This window comes from Solanum verrucosum, unplaced genomic scaffold (assembly GCF_900185275.1).
Source record: "Solanum verrucosum unplaced genomic scaffold, falcon-dt-bn FXZP01000296.1, whole genome shotgun sequence".
Lineage (NCBI taxonomy): Eukaryota > Viridiplantae > Streptophyta > Magnoliopsida > Solanales > Solanaceae > Solanum > Solanum verrucosum.
The window spans coordinates 1543875-1549981 of NW_026020470.1; positions in this window are offsets into that span (position 1 = coordinate 1543875).

A 6107-nucleotide genomic window follows, 5' to 3' on the forward strand; every position below is an offset into this window, starting at 1 on the left:
GAGCCTTCACAGATCGTGGTGGCCACCATGACTCATGGTGCCACCCATGGTGGTGAGGCAGTAGCTCATGAAGGCTGCCCCAAGGTTGGCTTCCCTTTATGAGTCACTTCATGGCCAGTGGTGAAGACCACGACTCGTGGGAAGGATATGGGGTTGCCTTCACCTTGTGAGGGTCATGTAGAGGTAGCATACATACTGGTAAAGGGACAACAGGAACCTTCACAGGCCGTGGTGCCCTTGACGGTTCGTTAGGTAGGTCGTGAAGCCTAGGCACCACACTTAAAGTGGGGTTTATTTTAGGTAATTCCTTTTTAGGTTAGTATTAAGTGAGGTCATTTTGCATAGTTTTAATACACATATATAAGCCTTTTTATGTCTTTAACCAACCCATTCACCTCATTAAATCCCAAGACCCAAATTATATTCCAGAAAATTTCATCTTCTCCAAAAGATTCTCTCTCTAGAAAGTTCCAAGAAGACGAAGAAGGAGAAAAGCTAGGGGTTTGAAGGAACAAGGTTTTCTACTCAATTTCTTTCAAGATTAATAGCTAAGGTATGGTAGCCCTTCATCCATGGATAGTCTTTATCCATGGAGTCCGTTCAAAACCCCAATATCAAAGATAGAAAATTCCCAAAGTTAGGGTTTGATTCCAAAGTCATGGGTTCCTTAAAAAAATGATTCTAATGTTTGAATTATGGTATAATAAGTATTAATTGATGATTTTTATATGTTTTTATGATGAATTCCCCAAGAACCCATGAAATTCCCATGTTTTCTCAAAGTTGATGATATGATGTGGGTCTTTATTGGTGAAAAATGAATTGTATGAATTGATGTATGTGGTGATAGATTCACATGAAATTATGATTAAATCCATGTCTAATGCTTGAATTCTAGATGTGCTGATTGAATATGATCTTTGACCCTTGAATGGTAAAGTATGAGAAGTATGCATGATTGTGAGATTTATGTAAATGCTTTAATGATGCCTTGAGAGTGAAGTGTTGTTCATTATGATTAGGTTGTTGTTGTGGGATGATTGAAAGGTTGATGTCACATAGTAATGGTTCTAGTGTTGAAAGGGATTTTCTCACCTAATTGAATCTAAGAGTGAAGGTGATCATGGATCATGATAGTTGCTCACGCTAGGTCTATAGAGTTATTCTAGTGAATTGACATGGATTGATTGTCATTTACATCTTTCCATTGAGCTTGAGTCAAAGTAGAGACTTAATAACTATCTTGTGAGATATAGGCCTAGCACCGAGTGGATATTGAAATGAGATGGAGGTTCCCACCTAGTTGAGTTCGAGTTTCCTAAATGGGAACTCTCACCTAGTAGAGTCCCATTTTCTAAAAGTATGTCTCATGAGATGGAAGCCTTCACCTAGTGGAGTTTGGATTTCTAGTAGCAATCTCCGTATCCCATAACTATGTGCCCCGTAGGATAGCTAGCTAGTGGATCCAACTAAGCTAACCAACCGATTCTACCTTAGGCAAATAGACCAACCCTTGACGGTGTGGGTAACACCGGGAGGGATCATGTGATAGCTCACATGTTCTCATATCAGTTAAGGCTATATCCCAACTATAACAAGATTTATAATGAAATAAGATGTGCTTAAAAAATCATTTCCTAGAGTTGAAACATAATGAACTAAGATGTGCTTGAAGAAACATCTCCTAGAGTTCAAACCTAATGGACTAAGACATTCTTGAAGAAGCATCTCTTAGAGTTCAAAACATTGATGAACTAAGATGTACATAGTGAAGTATCTCATAGTGCTCAAGATAATAATGAACTTAAACATTCTTAAGGAAGTATCTCATAGGGTTCGAATTAATGAGAAACTAAGAAATGCTTAATGAAGTGTCTCCTACTGTTCCAAGCTTTCAAGAGGGGGACTAGTCCCAACCAAGCAGTATGAATGTGATGACCCTAAGTGGTACTTAGTATGGATGAGATTATGGGGTCTTTTCCATGCATTGCACAAGTATGACTTGAGGTTGTCTAGGAAGTGCTTATCTAATGTGATGTATGTCTGATGGATTGCTACTATAGTTGCCTTCCATGATATGTTGACTAAAGGTGATGGTTCCCTTGTCTATGAGAATTAAGGTAAGGATGAGACCATAAGATGGTAAGTATGTTGATGATGACCTAAAGGGGTTTACTTAGCATGGGTGGGGTTTATGGGGTCTTATCCATGCATTGCACAAGTAGACTTCGAGGGTGTGTATGAAGTAATTCTCTTATGCTATGATGACCTATGATGATGCTCAAACTTTGCATATAGCATGATTTGTTATGAAATATCCCTTTTTAGCATGTTTTCAAGGTTTTTATGCATGTCTATCATATTTAGTGCATTTTTGTACTAACCCATGCTTTTCCTACATTTCCCCAAGTGTAGGGTCCGATTCTTAAGGCGGTCATCATTGGAGTTAAAGCTTGGATTTGACTATTCTCCTTGCTTGTTGGTGAGTCCTCATGATTCGAGGATGAATGTTATCTCATTGTAGTTCCTTTCTTATATTTCCTTTTTGGACTATGTTTTAAGGGTTGTGTCCCTATTTCATTCAAGTATTGTATTAGATGGCTATATTGAGACATGTCTAGACTTCCGCTTACCTTTATAAAAGTCTTTGATTATATGGAAAAAGTTTTAAATTTTTTGCATAATTTCTAATTACTTTATGTTATGATATGCTAAGTAGTTGTGTTAGGCCTTTTGGGGTCTAGTACGCCATGTTACATCTAGGGTGTACCCCTGGGTCGTGACAAACTTGGTAGAGCACAATGTTTAGAATGATTCTAGGATGATGTCTCATAAGCCACGTCTAGTAGAGTCTTGTTCGTAAATGTGAAGTGCGCCACATTTATGAATACAAGACTAGTGGATGTTTAGGAAACTCCACTTCTTCATTCTCTAAGTCGTGCCATACAGTTTGGCTTTATTAGGTCTTTCTCCTAATCCGTGCCCTATGATTTTCAGGGTATGGCTAATACAAGGGTAAATGCTAGGAGGAATGAGGAAGGCAATGAGGAGCAAGAGGTTCCTCTCCAAGCTCCTCCCCAAGCTCCTCCTTAAGCTCCAGTTGATCGTTTGGTTGAAAATGTAACCCATGCGGAGTTTAGGTATACTATCCAATTGTTGGCTCAAGCCAATAGATAGGTGATTTCTCCTATGAACACTAATGTGAATTCCGCGGGCTTCTAGAGTGAGGGATTTTGCAAGAATGAACCCTCCCGAGTTTCATGGCTCCAAAGTGGAAGAGTGTAACGACCCGAGAGCACCCCCTAGCCATTACCGGCGTATTCGACCTCTCGGAGGTCTTATACAAGCCCTTAGCATTCGTCATGGCATTTATCATAGAAAAATAGTGGAAAATTTAAAACTTTTTCATAATATAACACAAGACATAAAAGTCACCTCATTAAACCTTTAATACAAAATTGGAGTACTACGTCTCAAGGTAGCCATCTTAAAACATGACTACAACACAAGAGGGACCCAACCCTTACAATACAAAAGAAACTACTATCTAGTACATAGAACTTAAGGAAACTCTTTAACATAAAGGTCCTTGAATCTTTAAGGACACACCCGAACTTGGGAATAGTAAGCCAAGCTCCTCACTTCTAGGAAAGAACCTTTAGTCACCATCACCTACACTTGGTGTAAAATGATGAAGAATGGTGTTAGTACAAGAATGCACTAAGTATGATAACCATGCAAAACATGCTTTTAGAAGGACTTTTTGTTGGAAATTATGCATCATGCCTTTTTAGAGAAACTTCATGAACATTTAGTACAATAGGCACAATATAACCCACATACATCATCATACACATGGAAACCATTCATAATAGCACATAGAGCCACTTATAACATTTTAGGCACATTCAATGCATACAATACATTACCTTCCTCTTTATCTTAACTCCTTTCCTCAAGCCACCCTTAGGGAATACTTGGTGCAATGTATCACCTTAAGGTTACCAAATGTGAACTTACATATAACCTTCATCAATCCAACCACATATATTCATATAGTCATAAGCACACCATAAGACATAGTCTTCACATAGGAACCATCACCTAAGACAACCCCCAAGTCACACTAGTGCAATGTGCAAGTAGCATCCCATAATACTACTCACACCAAGTGTTCTAGGAAGCCACCATAGACTAGGCACATCATATTCAACAAGTCATAACATCTTCATTTAACATTAGACATAAGACCAACATACTTCATAACATCATCTAAGGACTCATTCCTTTACTTTACTACATCATTAGTCATAACCCATTTAGTTCATATCATAGGTAAACCACCCTCATAACCTCTTCACAATCTCACTTATGCAATGTACACATGGAGTCCCATACCCCCACATATACTAAGCAAACCCATTAAGAAGTCATAAGTGTAATTCACATGCATAATCATACTTCATGTCTTGACATAAGTAAAGTAAACCTTAATATTCTTTCATATTAACATACATAAACCATAGTCTTCATTACATAAAGAGCCTAATCATAACCTCCCTTAGAGTCCACTTGTGCAATGCATAAGTAGGGTCCATAGTCCTACCTACACTAAGTAACTCTTCAAGAAATCATGACTAGAGTTCATATTCTTATCTTAGTTCATTTCTTAACTTTCGGGAGACATTGCCATAACCGACATAGACCATGTGAGCTACATGGAATCCGGTGTTCTACTCCCATATCGAAAAAAGAGAGTACCACTTGCCAAAATAGGACCTACATACATAATAGCTATCTAGTGGATCCACTAAGCTAATACCTACGGGGGCACGTAGTTTTGGAACAAGGAGATTGCTACTAGAAAACCTTGACTTACTAAGTGTGGAGGTTTCCATCTCATGAGACATCTATTTTGGGAACCCGGACTTGCTAAACGTGAAGGTTCTCTTGTGGGAAGCTGGACTTGCTAAACGTGAAGCCCCCACTCTCATTTTTCATATTCACTCGGTGCTAAGCTCCAACTCCCCTTTTAAACATCTTTAAGCCTTTATTTAACATTAGTTCATAAAATAGGCTTTAGGGACTTAATACCTCATTCATATAGCTCAAATATTTCTAAGATGAGAATAACCTTTCATCATAGAACCTACATTATGTGAGAATGACCTTTCACATAGTTATACCATATTCATAACATAGTCTAGTTTAGGGTACAATTGAGGAAACCTTTCAAAAGACTCACTTTCACTAGATTATCATAAACCTTATTCATTCATTCATGTGTGCGTGTGTACATATGTGAGAAAGCCTTTCACATAACACCTTTATACAACACATATTCATACCTTGCTAATCATACACTTTGCATGCATAATAAGATGTAAGAGTGCATATAAGAGTTAACCTTTCAATAGACACCATAACACATCATATTCATAGTTATACATGTAGAGTGTGTGTGCGCATATTGGTCCTCATAGTGACTTATTAGCAACAACATTGATATTGAGTGCACTTCCCTTCAAGGGATCACCACACATTCACAATGTCCCCAAATCATGAGTAATTCACATATAAATCCCTTAAGGATTCTAGACTACACACCCACACTTCATCATAGGAGACAAGGACACATTCAACATTGAATAGGTACTCCTAACATGTATATGATCAAACATTCATATAGGGGTCATATAGGTAGGGGTCATTCCACAATAGTATTTAACATAATCAATCATGTAGACCACACCTTATCCCTAACATTATCATTCACATTATACTCCTCATCATCAACATACTTTAAACATCATGCTAGCATTGAGGATTTCATACACAACCTTCATAGCATAACTTCATAAACATATGCATCATAATCATCAATTCACTTCACATCTATTGCCTTCAAGGCCATGATCTCAACATGCATAGATAGACAAGAAGTGAACACCTCCACCATAAGTGGATCAAACCACCCACATCAATTCTCATACTAAAGACTAGAAGTTAGGTTAACTTACCAATTCTCCAAGCCATGATCACCATGGATCAATCCTCAATAATTTATAATCCATTTGCATAGATAGGAATCAACAATATAATTCAAT